Consider the following 25,492-nt stretch of genomic DNA (forward strand, 5'->3'; position numbering starts at 1 on the left):
AAGTGGTAAGAAAAGAAATACTCAAGCTTTTGGAGGCAGGTATAATCTATCCCGTTGCTAATAGTGAGTGGGTAAGTCCTGTCCATTATGTCCCTAAGAAGGGAGGTATTACTGTTGTTCCTAATGATAAAGATGAATTGATTCCACAAAGAATTGTCACAGGTTGTAGGATGGCAATTGGTTTTCGCAAATTAAATAAAGCTACTAAGAAAGATCATTACCCCTTACCTTTTATTGATCAAATGCTAGAAAGATTATGCAAACATACACACTATTGCTTTCTAGATGGTTATTCCGGTTTCTCTCAAATACCTGTGTCGGCTAGAGATCAATCAAAGACTACTTTTACATGCCCTTTTGGTACTTTTGCTTATAGACGTATGCCTTTTGGTTTATGTAATGCACCTGCTACCTTTCAAAGATGCATGATGGCTATATTCTCTGACTTTTGTGAAAAGATTTGTGAGGTTTTCATGGACGACTTTTCCATCTATGGTTCCTCTTTTGATGATTGCTTGAGCAATCTTGATCGAGTTTTGCAGAGATGTGAAGAAACTAATCTTGTCTTGAATTGGGAAAAGTGCCACTTTATGGTTAACGAAGGTATTGTCTTGGGGCACAAAGTTTCTGAAAGAGGTATTGAAGTTGATAAAGCCAAGGTTGATGCTATTGAAAAGATGCCATGTCCCAAGGACATGAAAGGTATAAGAAGTTTCCTTGGTCACGCCAGATATTACAGGAGGTTCATTAAGAACTTCTCAAAAATTTCTCGGCCGCTGACTAATTTACTGCAAAAAGATACACCATTTGTCTTTGATGATGATTGTGTAGAAGCATTTGAAATACTTAAGAAAGCATTAGTCTCTGCACCTGTTGTTTAGCCACCTGATTGGAATTTACCCTTTGAAATTATGTGTGATGCTAGTGATTATGCTATAGGTGCTGTTCTAGGGCAAAGAGTTGATAAGAAATTAAATGTTATTCATTATGCTAGTAAGACTCTAGATAATGCTCAAAGAAATTATGCTACTACTGAAAAAGAGCTTTTAGCAGTTGTATTTGCTTGTGATAAGTTTAGATCTTATATTGTTTATTCTAAAGTAACTATTCAAACTTATCATGCTGCTATTAAATATCTTATGGAAAAGAAAGATGCTAAACCTAGACTTATTAGATGGGTTCTCTTACTACAAGAATTTGATTTGCATATTGTTGATAGAAAGGGAGCTGAGAACCCCGTTGCAGACAACTTGTCTAGGTTAGAAAATATTCTTGATGACCCACTACCTATTAATGATAGCTTTCCCGATGAACAATTAAATGTTATAAGTACTTCTCGTAGTACTTCATGGTATGCTGATTATGCTAATTATATTGTTGCTAAGTTTATACCACCTAGCTTCACATACCAGCAAAAGAAAAAGTTTTTGTATGATTTAAGACATTACTTTTGGGATGACCCACATCTTTATAAAGAAGGAGTAGATGGTGTTATTAGATGTTGTGTACCTGAGCATGAACAGGAACAGATCCTACGCAAGTGTCATTCCGAGTCTTATGGAGGACACCACGCTGGAGATAGAACTGCACATAAGGTATTGCAATCTGGTTTCTATTGGCCTACTCTCTTCAAGGATGCTCGTAAGTTTGTCTTGTCTTGTGATGAATGTAAAAGAATTGGTAATATTAGTAGACGTCAAGAAATGCCTATGCATTATTCACTTGTTATTGAACCGTTTGATGTTTGGGGCTTTGATTATATGGGACCTTTTCCTGCCTCTAATGGATACACACATATTCTAGTTGCTGTTGATTACGTTACTAAGTGGGTAGAAGCTATTCCAACTAGTAGTCCTGATCATAACACTTCTATTAAAATGCTTAAGGAAGTTATTTTTCCGAGGTTTGGAGTCCCTAGATATTTAATGACTGATGGTGGTTCACACTTTATTCATGGTGCTTTCCGTAAAATGCTTGCCAAATATGATGTTAATCATAGAATTGCATCTCCTTATCACCCACAGTCTAGTGGTAAAGTAGAGTTGAGCAATAGAGAGCTCAAATTAATTTTGCAAAAGACTGTTAATAGGTCTAGAAAGAATTGGTCCAAAAAACTTGATGATGCATTATGGGCTTATAGAACTGCATATAAAAATCCTATGGGTATGTCTCCGTATAAAATGGTTTATGGAAAAGCATGTCACTTACCTCTCGAATTAGAACATAAGGCGTATTGGGCTATTAAAGAGCTCAACTATGATTTTAAACTTGCCGATGATAAGAGGTTATTTGATATTAGCTCACTTGATGAATGGAGAACCCAAGCTTATGAAAATGCCAAGTTGTTTAAAGAAAAAGTTAAAAGATGGCATGCCAAAAGGATACAAAAGCGTGAGTTTAATGTAGGTGATTATGTATTGCTATACAACTCTCGTTTAAGATTTTTTTTTTGCAGGAAAACTTCTCTCTAAATGGGAAGGGCACTATGTTATCGAAGAGGTCTATCGTTCGGGTGCCATAAAGATCAACAACTTCGAGGGCACAAATCCGAAAGTGGTAAGCGGTCAAAGAATCAAACATTATATCTCAGGTAATCCCATAAATGTTGAAACCAATATTATTGAAACTGTAACCCCGGAGGAATACATAAGAGACACTTTTTGGAACGTTTCAGACTCCGAAAAGGAATAGGTATGTGGTACGGTAAGTAAACCGACTCCAAAACAATTTTTAAGGCAATATTTCTCCGTTTTGGAATATTCAGAAAAATAGAAAAATAAGTAGTAGTCCGGGAAGGACACGAGGGTGGTGGGCGCGCCCCCCTACCTCGTGAGCACCTCGTTTGCCTTCCGGACTCCGTTTTCTTGCACGATACGCATTTTGGTCGGTAAAAATTCATTATATATTCTCCCGAAGGTTTTGACTCCCATATCACGCAAAAATCTCCTGACTTTGTTTCGAGCTGTTTTTCTGACAGATCTAGATTATCATGACGTCCCCAAGTGCTTCCAAGGACAAGTTCTTCGAGAAGGTCATCAACCCTTACCTCGCGGAGGTGCTGCGACACCCTCAAACCATTGAGATGCATGATGGGTTGTTGCACATCTGCGATGTTAAGAGACCAAAGGGAACCGGAAGCGTGGAGACGAGGCTCGAAGCAATGGAGCAACAAATTTTCAAGTGCCAGGGGATGGTGGAGCGTGGAATCAACGCTAGCCACACGATGCTCACGGAGTTCACTAACAACTACAAGCCGGATGCCAAGAACACCGAGGAGGCCATCTTCAAGCTATATGAGAAGATCGAGCACCTCCAAGCCCAAATCTATGACCTGCAAAACCAAAACTGTGAGTATGAATATAGATTCAAAAGAATGAGTTTGGCTGCAGATTCGAGGATTCCGGAGACTCGATCATCCTTCTATGATGGTGAACCTATGCCTTGGAAGATGGATGACAAGACCGCATCATCAACAACACCTCCACCTTCTTCGCCAACCAAGGAGATATAATCACATGGGTATGGGCACTCCCCTTGGCAACTGCCAAGCTTTGGGGAGGTGCCCCGGTATCGTATCACAATCACAACTCCTATCTTTACCGTTTTTCTTAGTTCGATCCTATTAGTACTATCTTGATCTAGTAGAATAAAGTTTATGGCATGATCTAGATTTGAGTTTTGCTTTATGATCCCTCTATGTAATCGAGTTCGTGAGTTATATATAATAAAGATTAGTGTTGACTCAAGGGCTTGATTATTTTGCCATGATCTTGGGTGAATAAAAGAAAAGAGAAAAGCATAAAAAGAAACAAAAAGTTCTTATTGATCTTATTGAGAGTAATGACTTCATATAGAAAGAGTATGATGATTAAAATTTGTTGGGAGTTGGCAAACATAGCTTTAGTCATTGTTGCAATTAATAGGAAGTAATACGGAAAGAGAGATTTTCACATATAGATATATTATCATTGACATCTTTTATGATTGGGAGCACTCATTAAAATATGACATGCTAAAGAGTTGATGTTGGACAAGGAAGACAACGTAATGAGTTATGTATTTCTTATATCTGAGATAAAGTATGTTGTCATGGATCCTCTAACTTGTTGAGCTTGCCTTTCCCCCTCATGCTAGCCAAATTCTCAGCACCAAGTAGAAATACTACTTATGCTTCCAAATACCCTTAAACCAGTTTTGCCATGAGAGTCCATCGTATCTACCTATGGATTGAGTAATATCCTTCAAGTAAGTTGTCATCGGTGCAAATCAATAAAAATTGCTCTAAATATGTATGATTGATTGCTGTGGGAGAAATAAGCTTTATATAATCTTGTGATGTGGAAGTAATAAAAGCGATGGACTGCATAATAAAGGTTCATATCACAAGGGGCAATATAAAGTGACGTTCTTTCGCATTGAGATTTTATATATCCAACCATAAAAGCGCATGGCAACCTCTGCTTCCCTCTGCGAAGGGCCTATCCTTTATTATTATCTTCTACCTTATGCAAGAGTCATGGTGATCTTCACCTTTTCTTTTTCATTTTATCCTTTGGCAAGCTCAGCATGTTGGAAAGAACATGATATATATATATCTAATTGGATATAGGGGAGAGTGAACCATTATTGTTGACATTACCCTTGAGGTAAAAGGTTGTGGGGCAAAACTATAAGCCCCTATCTTTCTCTGTGTCTGATTAAAACTCCATAACTACAAGTATCGCGTGAGTGTTAGCAATTATGGAGGACTAAATGATAGTTGAGTATGTGGACTTGCTTTTTAGCTCTGACATAGACTCTTTCCGATGTTATGATAAATTGCAATTGCTTCAATGACTGAGATTATAGTTTGTCGGAGCCCAACAAGGTTTATGATTTATACTTTTGCATTGTGAATAGATCATCACTTGAACATAAGTAATCATATGGCAAAATCTAAATATGTTGCTGTTATGAGAATAATCATGATGCCTTCATGTCCGTATTTTATTTTTATCGACGCCTCTACCTCTAAACATGAGGACATATTTATTGTTATCGGCTTTTCGCTTGAGGACAAGCGAGGTCTAAGCTTGGGGGAGTTGATACGTCCATTCTGCATCATGCTTTTATATCGATATTTATCGCATTATGGACTGTTATTTCACTTTATGTCACAATACTTATGGCTATTCTCTCTTATTTTACAAGGTTTACATAAGGAGGGAGAATGCCGGCAGCTGGAATTCTGGGCTGGAAAAGGAGCAAATATTAGAGACCTATTCTACGCAACTCCAAAAGTCCTGTAACTCCACGGAACATCTTAAAATAAATAAAGAAAAATCTACGCCAAAGATGAAGGCCAGGGGGCCCACACCCTGCTCACGAGGGTGGGGGGCGCGCCCCCCTACCTCGTGGGCCCCCTGGTGGCTCTCCGATGCCCATCTTCTCCTATATGAAGTCTTTCGATGAGAAAAAAATAGGAGGAACTTTTCGGGACGAGACTCCGCCGCCACGAGGCGGAACCTTGATGGATCCAATCTAGAGCTCCGGCAGAGCTGTTCTGCCGGGGATACTTCCCTCCGGGAGGGGGAAATCATCACCATCGTCATCACCAATGCTCCTCTCATCGGGAGAGGGAAATCTCCATCAACATCTTAACCACCACCATCTCATCTCCAAACCCTAGTTCATCTCTTGTATCCAATTCTTGTCTCAAAGTCCGGGATTGGTGCTAGTAGGTTGCTAGTAGTGTTGATTACTCCTTGTAATTGATGCTAGTTGGTTTATTTGGTGGAAGATCGTATGTTCGGATCCTATATGCATATTATTACCCCTCTGATTATGGACATGAATATGCTTTGTGAGTAATTACGTTCGTTCCTAAGGACAAGGGATAAGTCTTGCTATGAGTAGTCATGTGAATTTGGTATTCGTTTGATATTTTGATAAGATGTATGTTGTCTAGCCTCTAGTGGTGTTATGTGAACGTCGACTACATAACACTTCACCATTATTTGGGCCTAGAGGAAGGCATTGGGAAGTAATAAGTAGATGATGGGTTGCTAGAGTGACAGAAGCTTAAACCCTAGTTTATGTGTTGCTTCGTAAGGGGCTGATTTGGATCCACATGTTTCATGCTATGGTTAGGTTTACCTTAATACTTTCGTTGTAGTTGCGGATGCTTGCAATAGAGGTTAATCATAAGTGGGATTCTTGTTCAAGTAAGAATAGCACCCAAGCACCGGTCCACCCACATATCAAATTATCAAAGTATCGAACGCGAATCATATGAACGTGATGAAAACTAGCTTGACGATATTCCCATGTGTCCTCGGGAGCGCTTTTCCTATTATAAGAGTTTGTTCCGGCTTGTCCTTTGCTACAAAAGGATTGGGCCACCTTGCTGCCCTTTATTTACTTTTGTTACTTGTTGCTCGTTACAATCTATCTTATCACAAAACTATCTGTTACCACTTATTTCAGTACTTGCAGAGAATACCTTGCTCAAAACCGCTTATCATTTCCTTCTGCTCCTCGTTGGGTTCGACACTCTAACTTATTGAAAGGACTACGATAGATCCCCTATACTTGTGGGTCATCAACCCCGCCACATCGAGGTCGGTCAGATCTTAGAACCGAGGCAGGGAGCTCCGCGCGCCACCACACGAGCGGGTCCCTTGCCACCGGATCCGCACCATGCTATGCCTGGAGACACCTCTGGAGGAGCCACCCACCCGACATGCGTCCCTCGCCACCGGGAACCCGCTGCCGGCCGCCGAGTAGGTCGAATAAGAGCACTTCCCAACCTCCACCGCGAGCACCCGGCGCGGCAGCAGCACCGCGCCCAGGCCCGACCCCACGCCGCCCGAGCGGCCGCAACGGTCGTCATCGCCATGGAGACTGAGGCCGCCTCCTCGGGCCCCAAGCTCCGCCTCGCCCTTCGCTATGGCCGGAGATTCCCCTCCCCTTGGAGGAACGGGGCCCGGCGCCACCGCGGTAGGGGACGGCGGCAGCGGCGGCAGAGGAGCAGCAGGGAGCGGCCTGGCGGTGCTTGGATCTGGGGGCCCTCGGGTCGCCTCGCGAGGGAGACGACGCGAGGGGCTGGAGAGATAGGAGGTTTATTGCGCTCATCCCAGAGCTAACTATCAAGGGAAGTCACTCACGGGAATAGCATGACAGATGATACCCATATTACCATCATCAGTGAGTGGAAAGTGATGAGAAAGGCTCTCCTCATGAGCATAAGATCCATTGTCAACCATGTCAAAATGTTGATCACTTAGTTTGCTCTCGCGGATGTAGTTATGAGGATGTGCATGCAATAATTATCTTTGTTTGTGTATCAGGTTTGGACCGTGTGATGTTGAGGAGGATTCGCCATTTCATCTTCATAACACCGAAATATCGTTCGATGACGTTTTGTAGTGATGAATATCGATGATTAAAGGTCTCATTTCTCCCTGTGGTGGTACATGTTGGAAATCAGGTACATGTACATGGTAGCGTTGTCCTTTGTATGGTGCTAGATATGCGAAAGTGCTCTTTTGATCCGTATGGTGCTAGATATGCGAAAGTGCTCTTTTGATCCGTATGGTGCTAGATATGCGAAAGTGCTCTTTTGATCCCGTGTTTAGATGCTCCCTCATGAATAGTAAAATCAAAAAAATAGTAAAAAAATGAATTTTTTTATGATAAACATTGATGAATGCTTTCACTATGTGCAAAAAATTATGATGAAATGACATTCATGGGAATCTGAAAAAAATTGATGCTCCAAAAATGCTTCCAACAATAGTCTTTTTGAAGCATCGATTTTGTGTTTTTGCCCACATTTCGACGAACATCATTTCGTCACAATTTTTTGCGTGCAATGAAAACATTCATCAATGTTTATCACAAAGAAAATCAGATTTTTAATTTCTTTTACTATTATTTTTATTTTACTTTCATAAGAGAGCATGTGAGCTCGAGTGCAAAACTCCCACGTCCTCTGGATATGCAACTTTGTTTGGATATCCAAATTAAGTCAACAAGATAGAACTTGCATACATCATTCTGAAGCTACTTACAACTTTTTGAGGAATATTGTCAATACAAAATATACTAAGAGCATGTATACTAAGGTGATGTAAGCGGGCTGCAAGACACGATGGTGAGTTACTTCCGCGCCCGCGCTGGGACAGAGGTCGACGGCGGCCAGGTACTCCCACCGGTCCTTTTTACTCTGCATATAAGGATTGTCCGAAGTCAAACTTCGTAAAGTTTGACCATATTTATATGAAAAGGTATTAACATATACAATCCAAAATTTATACAATATGAAAACTAAAGTCATGCGCATCTAATGTTATTGATTTCACATTCTAAATCTTGGTACTTTTTCTATAAACATGGTCAAAGTTTACGAGGTTTGACTTCAGACAAATCTTATATGCGAACTAAAAAGGACCGGAGGGAGTACTGTACGGCGGCGTGCTCAACCTCGTGTCGAACGCGTTCTGCTCCATCGACATGGTCGACATGGGCACCGAGTCGGCGCAGGGGTTCCGGAAGCTCGTTGAGGTGATCGCGAAGCCGAACGTCTCGACCTTGTCCCTTTCCTTCGGCCGCTCGACTTGCAAGGATGGCGTCACTGGACGGAGATACGCTTTGAGAAATCTTCCTCCTATTGGATGGCATTGTTGACCGTCGTATGGCAGCTGCCAACGCCTCCACGGAGAAGCACGGTGACTTCCTCGACTCGCTCCTCGAGCTCTTCTCCACGGGCAAGATGCCTCGCGACAGCCTGACAACCATAGTGTTCGAGGTGTTCACGGCCGGGAGCGACACGATGTCCATCACCGTACAGTGGGCAATGGCTGAGCTGCTCCGGAACCCAAGCGTCATGGCAAAGGTCCGCGCGGAGATAGACAGTGCTCTTGGCGGCAAGGAAACTATTGGCGAGACCGACTCGGTGAGCCTGTCGTACCTCCAAGCCGTGGTGAAGGAGGCTATGTGGCTGCACCCGGTGGCGCCGATACTGCTGCCGCACCGGGCCGTGGAGGAAGGCGTGGAGATCGGCGGCTACGTCGTGCCAAAGGGTTCGACGGTTATATTCAACGCATGGGCGATAATGCGAGATCCCGAGGCGTGGGAGAGGCCCGATGAATTCGTGCCGGAGAGGTTCCTGGACGTGGCAGATCAGGTGGACTTCCGGGGTAAGGCCTTCGAGTTCATCCCGTTCGGGTCCAGCCGAAGGCTGTGCCCAGGCCCGCCGATGGCAGAGCGCGTCGTGCCATTCATCCTGGCCTCGCTGTTGCACGCGTTCGAGTGGCGGCTACCCGAAGGCGTTTCGGCCGCGGAGTTGGACGTGAGCGAGAGATTTACCACTGCCAACGTGACGGCTGTCCCACTCATGGCCATGCCCGTTGGGGTCACCAAGGACGTGTTTGGTTGCCGTAGTGAATGGTATATGTGTTGCATACACATCTCAATCCAGTCTAACTCTGAAAAAACAGCCTCATATGCGACATCTGCAAGTTGTTTGGTTGCCTGCATATGGACTTCCTGCATTAGAGGATCAACTTTGGCATGTTGTTTGGTTGCCTGCATTGTCTCGGCGCATACAACTACAAGTTGTTTGGTTGCTCGCATGGGATATGATTAAGAGCTAGCACTTGCACTTAGCACACAGGGTTAAGAGCTAGCAGAGGAAGGGATAGAAGAAATGTAGTGTGCACCGGACCATGGCGACTGCGGTGGACAGTGACCGTGGCGCCGTGTCCGACATGATGAGCACAGAGTCATGGGTGAGCGACCCCGTCGGCGAACTAGTTGGAGTGCTCGTGCAAAGACAATGGACAGAGGAGAAGAAATGCAGTGCTCACGCCATGGCATCGTTAGTGTAGTAGGACGAGAGAGAGGAGCTGAGATGGTCGACGCCGAAAATGACTCCAGTGTAGTAGGACGAGAAAGAGGAGGCCGGGAGGAGGCCAAGATGATCGACCCCGTCGGTGGCAGAGAATAGAGGACAAGAACCCCGACAGTGTGCATGCCATGGCGGCTTAACTGCAGTAGGATCATGGGGAGAAGGCCGAGATGAACGACATCAACGATGACGCTACCACAACAAGACGCGAGAGAGGAGATCAAGAGAAACCACGCCGGCTAGAGGAATAATTAAGCAGTGTCTTAAATCATAGCACACATATCCATATGTACAGCCGTGAGAAATATGTAGATCTTCTCGTCTACGATCATTGAAACAGAAAACTTGCAACACGATTGTTGTGCAGAACTGCGGAATTAGGCTGCTGGTCAAAGGAAATTTCAAACAATCGATCATGCGCAACGAATCTGAAAAAAGTCGTCCAAAACAGGTCCAAAGGGAACAAGAAATTGAGCATGTACGGTCGAAGAAACTACAAACCGATCGCCTGAATGGAACCGTAGCATCGATGTGCATCTTTTTTGTGTAGAGCTTACCACGAACCGAAGCATCGTTGTGTAGATTAGAGTGGCATGGAAGAAAGGAGATTAGAGAGAAGCTTACTGGAGGTTGAAGAAGACACCATGTAAACACCTCGCATCCCTCCTGTTTCTCCTCATGCAGGGCCCGCTCGCTGCGCTTCTGCTTGACCTGACTCCAGAGAAACTGCCGATCTTTGCGTTTCCAGCGAGCCAGGCCCGGAGGTGCCTTAAGAAGCGTGCAGTGCAAGCCCAATAGTGTATGCGGGCTACCAAATAGGCTGAATCCTTCCTGCACGGGCCTGGTCGAGGTGTATACAGGCAATCAAACACGTCCCTACTGAATGCACGTCAGTACACATAACTGTTTTCTTCGGCAAGATTCATGATGGGTGCATGTCGACATAACATATAGTATTATCTCACAGTTTTGTTGGGTAACGTAGCAATAATTCAAAATTCCTACATATCACCAAGATCAATCTAGGAGATACTAGCAACGAGAGAGAGAGAGGGAGTGCATCTTCATACCCTTGAAGATCGCTAAGCAGAAGTGTTACAAGAATGCGGTTGGTGGAGTCGTACACACAGCGATTCAGATCGCGGTCGATTCCGATCTAAGCGCCGAATAACGGCGCCTCCACGTTCAACACACGTACAACCCGGGAACGTCTCCTTCTTGATCCAGCAAGGGGAAAAGAGAAGTTGTGGGAGAACTCCGAAAGCACGACGGTGTGGTGGTGATGGAGCTCGTGGTTCTCCGGCAGGGTTTCGCCAAGCGCTACGGAGGAGGAGGTGTAGGAGAGGGGGAGGGGCTGCACCAGGGGAAGGGTGCGGCTGCCCTTTCTCTCCCTCACTATATATAGGGGCAAGGGAGAGGGGTTTGGCCCCCTTAGATCCCATCTAGGGGAGGGGCGGCGGCCAGGGAGGGGAAACTTGCCCCCAAGCCAAGGGGGGCGTCCCCTTTAGGGTTTTCCCTCAACCCTAGGCGCATGGGCCCTAGGGGGGATGGCGCCCAACCCACTTCACTACAAAAAAAATACACTTCCGTGATGATACGTGTTTGTCACAGTAGGTCACGTTTTTTGTCATGCATGTACACCCATGACAATTTTATGACAGAATCAAGATAGTCATACCTGTGCTGTCCTAGAAGTGTTCCATGACATTACCAAAATTATCATCACGGAAGTGTCCACTTTCATGACGATAAATCGCGTGTCACAGAAGTGCTTTCGTCAAGGGTGACCGACACGTGGCATCCACCGTAACGGAACGCCGTTAAGCTATCTGGTCGGATTTTGGATCCGATAACCCGTTAACAACCCTGACTAATGGGAAATTTCCACGTGTAAAATTCTGATTGGGCGAAGGAAACACGTGTTGCCTCACCGTTGGGACAGATGTCATCCACTCATTGGGTAGGAGGCGCCTATAATAGGTCGACACGTGGCATGGCCCAACAATGGCCCATTCCGGTGAAAAAGGCCGGCCCAGTAAAAATTAGCAGGCCGGCCCATATAAGGCCTACTTGTGGCAGGTCCATTTAAGCCCACGGCCCATACGAGATGTGCCAATTCAGCCCGTCAACGGCCCGTTAAAGATTTAACACCATTGCAGCCCATCGTCAGTTCGAGCTCGTTAACAGCCCGATATATATTTGGCTTCAATATCGGCCCGATGAGATTTCGGCGTGTTAATGGCCCATTTAATGGATGGGCCAATTTTCAGGATGTACATCTTTCGGCCTTTTAGCGACCCATTTAAATGTTGGGCTAATTTCCGGCCCGGTGTGTCTTTCAGCCTTTTGATGGCTCATAAGTCTGATGGGCCATTTGTAGTCGGACCTGAGTTTCGGCTTTTAGCGGCCCATTTAAGTGTTGGGCCAATTTCTGGCCCCGTGTCACTTTCAGCCTGTTGACGGCCCATAAATCAGTTGGGCCATTTGTAGTCGGACCTGAGTTTTGGCCTTTTAGCGACCCATTTAAGTGTTGGGCCAATTCCCGGCCCTGTGTGCCTTTCAGACTGTTAACGGACCATAAATGAGTTGGGCCATTTGTATTCGGACCTTAGTTTTGGCCTTTTAACGGCCCATGCCCTTCATGGTCCAATACCAGGCCGGTTTCTCTTTCAGCCTGCTAAAGGCCCACAACACAGTTGGGCCATTTACAATACGACCTGACTTTCGGCCTCTTAGCGGCCCATGCTCTTCATGGTCCAGTACAAGCCCGATGTCTCTTTCGGCCTGCTAAAGGCCTACAGTATAGTTGGGCCATATGTAGCCCAAACTTAGTAAGGCCTGTTAATGACCTGGGAGGTAAGAGGGCCGACCATTATCTTTCGGCCTAGTAATGGCCCATTAACTTAATGGGCCCACTAAAGTTCGTTCATGTCTTTAGGCCAAATTAGATAATTTGAGCCCATTACGACGAGCAATTATGCACAGGATCAAAGCCGATCAAGCAAAGGTACGACATACAGGGAATAATGTTGCACATCCAGCATATATTACAGGAAATTACATCCACTGGGCAATCAAAGATTGATGCCAGTGCAAATAAATGAGCAGAACCTAACCATCTACAACGTCACAATCTGCAACCTCAGCACAGATGACGCCCATAAGCATGTGGGCAAGTATTTGCTGCTTTGCTACACTGTCTCTGAAAACATTGATCAGTTGTTGTTTCTCACGACTCTGCACCTCTGATTCATCCACCATTGCCATCATTGCTTCAGCCATTAATTGGTTCACAAACATACATTTATTCCGTTGCATTCGAGACAGAGTATACTGAATAGATTCAGATGGCGATTTTGCCAGGCTTGTATTATTGATAGTGGAGAGTGTCTCGACCACTGCATCATAACATAAATTAGAACGGGAACCAAACAGATTAATCATGAGTTATTGCCATATTACCTGGCCTAGATTTACTGGAAAGAAACAATGGGGTTGCCTTGCTGTTTTTAGAGTTTGTCTTCTTATCTTCAGCAGCCTGCACAAAATTAACACACTAGCATTGCTATCATTGGCCAAGTCAGATAATAGGAAAGCAACATTGACACAACGAACGTTTGGGCACTAGCCTACACAAAATTAACACAATATGGCACAGCTATCATCAGTCATGTAAGGTAATACGAAAGCAACATTGACACAATGAATGAATGGGAAACCAGAGAAGCACTACAATTCAGTAATGTGCGTGATATGAGATAGTACATTCATGCAGCTCAGTATGCAAAACTACCTCGCAGTTTTCCTTACAAAAATCAACATTGGCACCTTTAACATTTTGCTAAAACTAATTTTAGATCAGATAAAGGTTAGATTCACGCCAATTAACAAAATACACGCTGATGTAAAAATATAGTGATATACAACAAGTACTTACATCAGCATTGGAGCACAGAGAATTCCCGCAAGATATTTTTCCTCGAATACGATCCCAATGGAGGAAGTCTTGTATCGTTTAACCTTATTTTCTAAAAGAGAGATGGGTAAGAAACATGTAGAAAATATGATCAGAATGCTATAAAATTTCATGATGCGAGGATACACACACGCTTCTTAGAATGGAGTTGACATTCTTTTGCTGGACTGGAGCGGACTAGTTCTTTAGCCACTGGAATCTGCTTATTATCAGTGGGAGTTGGGTTTCTCTATGCTGGAGCAGTATCTATGAAAAATGGAGTTCGTTTATTATCTCCTGGTGTTTGGATCTTTTGCAAAGACCTGGTTTGTAATCCTTCAGATTCTAACATAGTTGTCTTCCCCTTGCATGCCTTATATAGAAGAATGGTGATTCAGTTATAAAACATGCTACATCGGAGATGAATAGGTACTGAAGAATAGAAAGGCATGACATATTGACATGTATTCCCTCCATCTGGAAATAAATGGATGGGTCTAGGCGTATTTCAGTTCTAGATACATCTAGTTTTATCCATTTCTGCGACATTTAATTCGGACGGAGGGAGTATGATGTAAGAGCTAGGGATACGACAGGACAACACAGTAAAAAAACACTGAAAAACCCACTGCAGAACCAAAGTATTCAAACCCACTAATATGAGATAGTACACTCATGCAGGTCAGGATGCAAAACTACCAGGTAGTTTTCCTTGCAAAAATCAACATTGTGGCCTTTAATCATACATTTTGCTACAACTAAATTTAGATCAGATAAAGATTGGATTCACGCCGATTAACAAAATACATGCTGATGTAAAAATATAGTGATATACAACAGGTACTTACATCTACATTGGAGCACAGAGAATTCTTGCAAGAATCTTTCCTCATAAACGATACCATTGCAGAAATTCTTCTATCTATTAAGCTTATTTTCTAAAAGAGAGATGGGTAAGAAACATGTAGAAAATATGATCAGCATGCTATAAAATTTCATGATGCAAGGATACGCACACGCTTCTTAGAATTGAGTTGACATATTTTTGCTGGATTGGAGCGGACTAGTTCTTTGGCCACTGGAATCTGCTTATTATCAGTAGGAGTTGGGTTTCTCTGTGCTGGAGCAGTATCTATAAAAACTGGAGTTGGTTTATTATCTCCTGGTGTTTGGATCTTTTGCAAAGGCCTTGTTTGTAACCCTTCAGATTCTAACATAGTCGTCTTCCCCTTGCATGCCTTGTATAGAAGAATGGTGCTTTAACTATAAAACATGCGACAGCAGAGAGATGGAATAGGTACTGAAGAATAGAAAGGCATGACATATTGACATGTATTCCCTCCATCCGGAAAAAATGGATGGGTCTAGGCGTATTTCATTTCTAGATACATCCTTTTTTATCCATTTTGGTAACATGTAATCTGGACGGAGGGAGTATGGTGTAAGAGCTAGGGATACGATAGGACAACACAGCAAAAAAACACTGGTTGAATGTAAAACGGTATGCTAGCGGAATACGTACAGAAATAACTAAGGCAACATACACGTGTATGATTGGGAAAATAAGATGGCATTGCAACAGAGCACTAGAACAACACTTCAATGTAAAAAACATGGTATGGTAGACAGATGAAGTACATACTGATGAATAACAATGCATAAGATATTCAGAAGCATGATGTCCAAATTAAGCAGATGGCATTGCGATAGAGTAGAATGACAGTACTTGAATTTGAAAACATGTTATCATGAATGGAATAGGTACTGAAAAACAGGAAGGCATGACATATTACATGCATGATCAGCATGGTAAGCACATGGCATTGCAACAGAGTAGATACACTCCAGGACATTATATGCATGTTGTACCCATATCACAGGCCAAGTTAGAGCAAGGACCTTGTGGGGTGAAGAGGATTCATCATCTTTCTGCAAGTCTTCTGAAGAACTCCTTTACATGTTCCATCATATTGGGTATCATTGACATTAAGTTTATTGGCCTTTACATTGCTCCGTGAGGTTCTTATGGATATATCAGTGTGTGCAATTATATCTGACATGCATGGAAGACAGCTAGTAGTTAGATTTATGTAATGAGTGCATGTAGGAGATGACATAAATAGTAGGACTGGGGTTAACTAGCAGCAATAGGTCTCATAAACTAAAGGGAGAACACAGATGAAAGCTATAGAATATGTATCGTTTGTACTCAAGATTAACTAGATGGCACACAAAAGTATTAAAGAATAATATAGGTAATACTAGAAGTGGTATAATACTATAATCACCAGCTTGTGGGATAGCATTGGCTAATGGATGATAACTATGGAACATCGTTACCTAAAGAACAAGTATCTTAGCTGAACTATGGAATAGCGTTAACTCCTGAACAAGACCCGTAAGAGATCAACATGAATATACAGCGAAATGTGATGATCTATTTTCCATGCTTAGATGAATAACAAAGCCATAAATGTTGCACACAAGTAAGATGAGGGTACAACCTATCTGGCTGCCATCCATAGGAGTGAGCATCATGTGCTGACTTGTCGATGGCCGTGCAGTTGTTGTGGCTGTCCATGTCGGGCACGCGCATTCGATGCAGGGAACTATTGAGTGGGGACTACACCTCCCTTCTGGTGTATGCTTCCCTTGTTAGAGCAGCTGTGGTGAGTTGGAAGACGGTGTGTCTGAAGATGCAGATAACGCATAATGTTAAGAACGACATATCTCTTTGATCTGAAGAAATACACTAAGAGATCAACAGCAAGGTACGAGAGTGGTCACACATCTGTTGACTGAAGACTAAATTGGGGTCACATGATTTTATTTTATTTTGGTACTGTCCGATCTACGCCGGATGGCTGGCCGTCTTGTGCCTCTCGGCTGACACTATTCGGAATCTTCCCGGAAGAGCTAGTGACCAACGACAGAGCAGCCTGCCTCTGCCGTCCGTGGCCCCAGCCAAAACCCCGCTCCCCGCCCCATCCACTGTCGTGGTTGCGCTGCCCCCAGGCCAATCCACAAAGACTCCCCGTTATCCAGATCCGTTGGCAGCAGTACCTTCAACGCACGCAACTCTAAAAGATAGCCATCTAAGTGCTGCTTCCGCGGTGAACTTGCGGCCCCGCACCCTTACGTTAGACACCAGCCAACCGGCAGCCTTGGAGCTCCGCCGCCTCGAGGGGTGCTGCTTCCCACTGGGGATCGATTGGCCCAGAATAAAAATTCAGACAACTAATGCCTAAATAAAGTGATTTGAGATGAGGGTGCGACCTATCTGGCGGCATGGTGAAGTAGGCAGGTCCAGCTGCCGAGTCGGTGAGGCTGGCGTGGTTGCAGTGGCGACCAGCGACAGGGAAAGAGCGATGTCGCGACGGTTGACGGCTACGCGGAAGCACTGCCAGGACTCTGGACAGATCCGAAGTTGGAGCCACTCCGGCGCCGTGAACAACGGCGGGGGTGAATCGGCTCCGGTACGGTTCACGCGGTCGTCGTCGAGGCAGCACCAGCAGCACAGAGTAAGAGGCACATGGCCCAGTGCACGATGGCAAATGGACAGCGTCTCCGGCATTAGGTAGGAGGGCAGCTGTCAAATTGGTGCAGTGGGGGGTGCCATGGAGGTGGGGCTGAGGTTTCGCGGCTCGGGAGAAGGTGATTTGGCGCCCACGAGGTATGAATGGGGGCGGGCGGGCGGGAATTGGGAGGGGAGTGGAACCATGTCTTACGGACGGATTTGTCTAAAATGTGAGGGGGAGTTACAGTTCTACCCTTACCTATAGGCTTCTCAGCTTGGGTCTGTGTACTGAGGTCGGGTATAGTAGAGTAACTTTGCTTCTCCACAAATAGTGGGCGGGAGCGATTTCGGGCGAGGAGGGCGTGTTTCAAACTATAGTGGGTGCGAGCGATTTCGGGCGAGGAGAGCGTGTTTTGAAATAGTGGGTGAGGGAGTCCTGGATTAGGGGGTCTCCGGACAGCCGAACTATCTCCATTGGCCGGACTGTTAGACTATGAAGATACAAGATTGAAGACTTCGTCTCGTGTCCGGATGGGACTCTACTTAGCGTGGAAGGCAAGCTAGGCAATACGGATATGGATATCTCCTCCTTTGTAACCAACCTTGTGTAACCCTAACCCTCTCTGGTGTCTATATAAACCGAAGGGTTTTAGTCCGTAGGACAACAACCATAACATACAATCATACCATAGGCTAGCTTCTAGGGTTTAGCCTCTCTGATATCGTGGTAGATATACTCTTGTACTACCCATATCATCAATATCAATCAAGCTGGATGTAGGGTTTTACCTCCATCAAGAGGGCCCGAACCTGGGTAAAACATTGTGTCCCCTGCCTCCTGTTACCATCCGGCCTAGACGCACAGTTCGGGACCCCCTACCCGAGATCCGCCGGTTTTGACACCGACATTGGTGCTTTCATTGAGAGTTCCTCCGTGTCGTCGCCCTTAGGCTTGATGGCTCCTACTATCATCGACAGCGATGCGGTCTAGGGCGAGACTTTTCTCCCCGGACAGATCTTCGTATTCGGCGGCTTTGCACTGCAGGCTAATTCGCTTGGCCATCTGGAGTAGATTGAAAGCTATGCCCCTGGCCGTCAGGTCAGATTTGGAAGTTTGAACTACACGGCTGACATCCGCGGAGACTTGATCTTCGACGGATTCGAGCCACAGCCGGGCGCGCCGCACTGTCAGGACGGGTATGACCTAGCTCTGCCGCCAAACAGTACCCCAGAGGCCGCGCCCGCATCAGCTCCGACCCTTAGCTCGGAGCCAACTGCGCCAATTGAGGACGGGTGGCTAGACACCGCCTCAGGGGCTGCAGTCTCAACGGCGATCGAGCTGAACACCAGCCTAATCCTCTGCGAAGCCCATGACTCCAAGGTGTCGGACTCTTTTCTAGACTCCGAACCATCTGCGCCCCTGCCAATCGAATCCGATTTGGCGCCGATCATGGAATTCACCGCCACGAATATCTTTCAGCACTCGCCCTTCGGTGACATTCTGAATTCACTAAGGTCTTTCTCTTTGTCAGGAGAGCCCTGGCCGGACTATGGCCAACAGGATTGGGATGCGGACGACGGAGAAATTCTACGCCCACCCACCACCCACTTCGTAGCCACTGTCGATGATTTAACCGACATGCTCGACTTCGACTCCGAAGACATCAACGGTATGGACGACGATGCGGGAGGCGAAGAGGAACCACCGCCCACAGGGCGCTGGACGTCCACCTCATCATATGGCGTATACATGGTGGACACACCAAAAGAAGATGACGACGAGGAACGGAAGGACGCAACGAAGGCTTGTCCCCTCGAGAAGTAGTCAAAGCGGCGGCGTAAGCACTGCCCCAAATCCCGCCTCGGCAGAAATAACGATCATACAGACCCAACGTTGGAGCAGCGCGAACTACTGCCGGACCACATCAATACGGAAAATCAAAACGAACAAACCAATTCTGTCAAAGATAAAAGTCTGGATGACATAACGCCAGACAGGCACCTGGAGCAGCAGAATGCCCGTCAAAGGCTTGTTACCACCGCAAGGAGTCTGAAAAAGCAGAAGCAAAGGCTCAAGGCTGCGCAGGACACACTCCAAATCAGATGGAGTAAAGTACTCAACACAGCAGCGAAGTATGGTGGCAATCGCCCCACCAAGAGCTACCCAAAGCGGAAGTTGCTACCCGAATTTGATGAGGAGGCCCTAGATCCCCCACAACCAAAAATCAAAACGGCCACCTGGCCGGATAGATGACCTCACGGCCAACATGGAGCGGCAAACAACTCCACTCACAAGCCAATAAGCGATCCACACGAGGGCTCGCACCAAAAGGACGGCGTAACCAGATCCATCTATGGACCACGCAAGCGCGCCCCAGCATATGATGCAACACAACAAGCATCAGAACAATGTTGTACACCCAGCTACAGGGGTGCCGCACAGCCCCTATGTTTCACCGATGAGGTGTTAGACCATGAATTCCTAGAGGGATTCAAACCCGTAAACATAGAGTCATACGACGGAACAACAGACCCTGGGGTCTGAATTGAGGACTATATCCTTCATATCCATATGGCTCGAGGAGACGATCTCCACGCCATCAAGTACTTACCCCTCAAGCTCAAAGGGCCAGCTCGGCACAGGCTTAAAAGCCTCCCCGAAAACTCCATTGGAAGCTGGGAAGAGCTCGAAAACGCCTTTCGGGCAAATTTTCAAGGGACTTATGTCCGACCTCCGGACGCGGATGATTTGAGTCATATAACTCAACAGCCCGGAGAGTCAGCCCGAAAGCTTTGGAACAGGTTTCTTACTAAAAAGAACCAAATTGTCGACTGTCCGGACGCCGAAGCCTTGGCAGCTTTTAAGCATAGCGTCTGTGATGAATGGCTTGCCAGACACCTCGGCCAAGAAAAGCCGAGAACAATGACAGCATTAACAAGCCTCATGACCCGCTTTTGCGCGGGTGAGGATAGCTGGCTAGCCAGATGCAGCACCAGCGACCCCAGTACATTCAAAGTTAGAGATGGAAATGGGAAATCACGGCGCAACAGCAAGAACAAATGCCGGAATAAAGAAGACAACACGAAGAGCACGACAGTAAACGCCGGATTCAAAAGCTCTCGGCCAGGTTAGCAAAAGCCGCCCTCTAAAGGCGCCAGAGACGAACTGTCCAGCCTAAACAAAATTCTAGACCAAATATGTTAGATCCATAGCACCCCTGGTAAACCCGCTAATCATACCCACAGAGAATGTTGGGTCTTCAAGCAATCCAGCAAGCTCAACGCCGTACACAAGGGGGAGGATACACCAAGCGAAGACAAGGATGAGCCTCTCAAGCAAGACATTGGGGAACAAAAGAAATTTCCACCAGAAGTCAAAACAGTAAACGTGTTACACGTGAACAAGGGAGAAACAAAACGACACTCCCAGAAAAATATGCCCAAGGGCCTATCACCGCGGAGTCCTGCCACTGGTCGTCTCAACCGATCACTTTCGACCATCGTGATTACTCAGCAAGTATCCAGCGTGCAGGATGGGCTGCCCTGGTATTAGACCCAATAATTGACGGATACCACTTTACATGAGTCTTGATGGACGGTGGCAGCAGTCTAAACCTGATATACCAGGATACAATCCGCGAAATGGGGATAGACCCAACGAAAATTTGCCATAGCAACACTACCTTTAAAGGAGTAATGCCAGGCCCAGGGGCTCACTGCACGGGCTCCCTGCTACTAAAGGTTATATTCGGCTTCCCCGATAACTCCCGTAGCGAACATTTAACCTTCCACATTGCTCTGTTCCAATGCGGTTATCAAGCACTACTTGGACACGAAGCTTTTTCTCGCTTTAATGCAATACCACATTACGCTTCCCTGACGCTCAAGATGCCCGGTCCACGCGGCATCATTAGAGTGAATGGAAGTATTAAGCGATCCTTGCACGCCGAAGAGAATGCGGCTGCCTTGGAAGCCGCACACTAAAAATGGCCTCGCCAACTAAAGTATTTGATAGGTCGTCAAGACCACGGACGCGGTTAGACGAGTCCGGTGCTGCTATATGTAATTTATACCAGATTGATGGCCACACCCCTATTACAAATACAAGGGGCTCAATGCGCGCAGACAAGTGGCAATTTCTACTCATTTCTAGTTATACATGGTTTCTTTAAGAACTATCTTTTTGCACAACAACTTTTTCACCTAAGTTTCTCTCTTTTACAGATGGTCATCGTGCTACACCCGTCCAGGATACGGCACAACGGAGACACATGCTCAGACGTGCAGCAGGGACCCGTTCCGAGGATTCTTTTTAGATTAAGACCCTGCGTAATCCTTTTTTACTGGCTCTTGTTGATACACATCCACCGAATTCTCAGCACAATTGAGAAGGATGCTGACGTCTTGGCATGTGGCCACGTCAGAATAATGCACGTACCTGGACACAAGGGGATTCTTACTATTTAGGCCCGATTTATACCATAAAGACCGAACACCTTAGGGAGTGTTCGGCGTCGCGAGTTTGGCCTTATATGCATCAGCTCCGAATCATTGTCTTTGGTCAAATGTTGGGTTTGCCCGACTCCTGTGTTTTGGTGCCTTATATTCTGCTTTATCGGCTAAGGCAGCACCAGGAGAACTACTGCGATTGTGCCCTGGTTCATCCGGACGAGCACCTCAGTAGAGAAAGCCGAAAACTGACTGTCATGATATAGCGTGAGACTGGTCAACCACTCGATGACCTATCGGAATGTTAGAATTCCTCCGCCTTAACGAAGGGCCGTTTTACGGTCAGGCATGTACGCACCCCGAGATCGGGAGAGTGCGGAGCCACCAGGGGCTATCTAGTAGCCCCACTATCAAACTCCTATGGCTAATTGAAAATGTTAAAGCATTATAGTCCGGTTGCCTCGTTCGCTGCGCTATCACCTCCTTAATAGGACCAAGACGTTGGGTTAAGTGTGAACACGCGTTTTTTGCGAACACCTCCGCATTATATGCCTGGGGGCTGAAGCCGACGACTGCAATCTTTCAGGTCATACACATGTATACATAAACGTCCGCACAGGAGGCATCATATTACTTTCGGGCAAAAGTATAAACACAGCCTTATAAAATTTCATAAAAACATTGTGTTTACAATGGAATACATGTCACTCAAACATAATATTCTTCGAGCACTGGGCCTCTATCAAACGAGCACCCTCGAGAACCTCCTCGAAATAGTGCTCGGCAGCCACTCGGCCTATGGCCGAACCCTACGCCGCAACAGTGGTAGCGTCCATCTCCGCCCAGTATGCTTTAACACGGGCAAGGGCCATCCGCGAGCCTTCTATGCACGTCGACCTATTCATCGCATTAATGCACGGCACCGCACCAAGGAACCACTGCATTAAACTGAAATAGCTGTTCGGCTTTGGCTTTTCCGGCCATAGCTGATCCACGACAGACCTCATGGCGAGTCTGGACAACCTATTTAGTTCGGCCCATTCGGCTAGCTGATCAGTCAATGGAAGTGGACGCTCTGGAACGTTGAATTGTGACCAGAACAGCTTGTCCACTTCACGATTTGTTTGACCTTGGAAGTATTTGGCCGCATCGGCAGCGCTCGCCGCCAAGTCCATATATGCATCTGACGAACTCCACAGCCGATCCAGAGGGGCATACCGTGGATCTCCGAACTTCCTCCGTAGCATGAAGGGCTTCCCAGCCGCAATATCCCCGGCTTCCCGCAGCTCCTCCTTCTTCGCTCTCATAACAAAGCGGGTGTCTTTGTCCGCCATCGTGGCCTTCTCATGGTCCGTTGCCTTCGCTCGGTTTTCTTTTTCAAGGAGCCGGCAACGGTCGGGGTGTCTTTTAATTCTACGGCCATCTTGGACATCTTCTCTTGGCTCTCGCAATATGCGGCCTTCTCGGCTTTCAACTCTTCGGCCGCCTTCAAAGCAGCCGCATTACTAATCCTCGCTTGTTCCTTGGCTCGGGCAAGTTCTGATTGCAAGGTTTCCACGGTGGCAGCTCCATCTACAGTCACAACATATTAAAGATACTGGCATCATGCTACTCTTACTATGTGGCATTCACAAGATAATAACACTTACCATGTGCCTCGTCAAGCCTCTTGTTAACAAGCCCGATGTCGGCGTCTGCCGCATCCAGTTGCCGTTTTAATTCGGCAAACTCACTAGTCCGGCTAGCCACCGGAGCTTCCACCACCTGCACATAAGGGCAGTCTGGTTATTGCCTGGGACTATGATCCTCTATTCGCCGTCGTTCTCGACGACAACTAGAGTCTCAGGGGCTACTATCTACATAGGGCACACCTAACATGTGCGGTACTATCACATATTATCACACGTACCTCAAAGCCCGTTAGTAGACTCATTAAGGCTTCATGTAATCCGCTTTCGGTGGACGAAATTCTCTCCATCACCGTACCCATCAGCGTACGGTGTTCTTCTGAGATGGCCGCTCACCCCACCAGCTCCCTCAGAATGTCCGACCGCATACCAGACGGTGCCGGACTCTTTTGTTTGCTATCTTCGGGAGCCGGCCGCTAGGGACTTTGGGGGTCTATGGGATTATCTTCTGGCCTCGCCGGATCCGGAGAGGCCCTCCGTGACGACACTTCGGGGTCACCCGCTTCTTGAGCGGAGGAGTTCGGGGGAGGCGTTTTGCTCTCCATCATCTCTGGAAGAAGATCCCCCGAAGACGAGCTCAGCTGAGAGGGGCTAAGGCCCGAACTGCAAGATATATGCGGTGGTTATTTTCTTAGAATAAAGATAGTATACCTTCATTATTAAAGTATTTTGGATCACTTACGACTCGTTGGAGGGCTGACCCCCACGCGGATTTTGTGCGGCAAAAGCACCCCCCGAGGAAGGACCCTCTGTGGGAGACTTCTTCTCCCATTTGGAGGCCTCGGCTTCCGGATCCTCGGAAGCAGTCCTTTTCCTCCCCCGGTTATCCTCCTTCATGGAGACGCTCATTCCCTTGGTGGGAACTGGCAGCGATGGGGGCCTGTGTCCGCCCGTATTATCCCCCCCCCCCGTATGTTCCTTCGAGGGCTCCGAGCAAGGTGCGAGCTCGAGCATCTTTTCCAATACCGGATTTTCCAAACCCTCAGGGAGGGGGGCCAAACACAGAATCATCTTCGCCTTTGTTAGCTAGTCCTGGTCAAAGAGCGAACTCTCAGAAATAACTTCATGATGAATAAAAGATAGTGTGTTCGGCTAGAGGATTTCATACTTGTTCGGCGGCGCGGTTACTGCTCAGGCCCACGTCCTCGGTAGTACCCGGACACTCTATTTGAGATCCGAAGAATGACTTGTACATCTCCTCGTGCGTCAGGCCGAGGAAACTTTGAATGGCACGCGGTCCTTCTGGGTTGAACTCCCACAAGCGAAGGGGCCGGCGTTTGCAAGGCTGGACTTGACGAACCAACATAACTTGTATTACCACGACCAAATTAAAATCTCCCTCGAAGAGATCTCGAATGCGGCTTTGCAGTATGGGCACGTCCTTGGCTGGACCCCAGCTCAGACCTCTGCTAATCCATGACATTAGTTGTGGTGGGGGGCTCGAGCGGAAAGCGGGGGCAGCCGCCCACTTGGCACTTCTGGGTGCCGTGACGTAAAACCACTCTCGTTGCCATAATTCGTACACCTCTGGAAAGGAACCTTTCGGCCATGGAGCTCCTTCCATCTTGCCTATTGATGCACCTCCAAACGCATCATGTTTCCCCTCGATCATCTTCGGCTTCATTTCAAAGGTCTTGAGCCACAGGCCGAAGTGAGGGGTAATGCGGAGGAAGGCCTCACACACGACAATTAATGTCAAGATGTGGAGAAAGGAGTCCGGAGCTAGAACGTGGAAATCTAGCCCGTACTAGAACATCAAACCCTTGACGAAGGGATCCAGAGTGAGGCCTAGGCCTCGGAGGAAGTGGGAGACGACACGACGTTCTCGTTGGGTTCGGGAGTAGGGACGACCTGCCCTCGAGCAGGTAGCCGATGCGAAACCTCGGCAGTCAGGTATCTGGCCTCCCTCAACTTCTTTATGTCCTCTTTCGTCACGGAGGAGGGCATCCATCGGCCTTGAAGGCTGGATCCGGACATGATTGAAGATCCGAAGC

At 46.5% G+C, this 25,492-nt stretch overlaps 1 pseudogene; it reads left to right on the plus strand.

The window, feature by feature from the left end:
• Positions 1-6,683: 6,683 nt before the first annotated feature.
• LOC123191721 (cytochrome P450 76M5-like) lies at positions 6,684-9,537 on the plus strand (annotated as a pseudogene).
• The last annotated feature ends 15,955 nt before the right edge of the window (positions 9,538-25,492 follow it).

This window comes from Triticum aestivum, chromosome 2A, assembly GCF_018294505.1.
Source record: "Triticum aestivum cultivar Chinese Spring chromosome 2A, IWGSC CS RefSeq v2.1, whole genome shotgun sequence".
In the NCBI taxonomy this organism is placed as follows: domain Eukaryota; kingdom Viridiplantae; phylum Streptophyta; class Magnoliopsida; order Poales; family Poaceae; genus Triticum; species Triticum aestivum.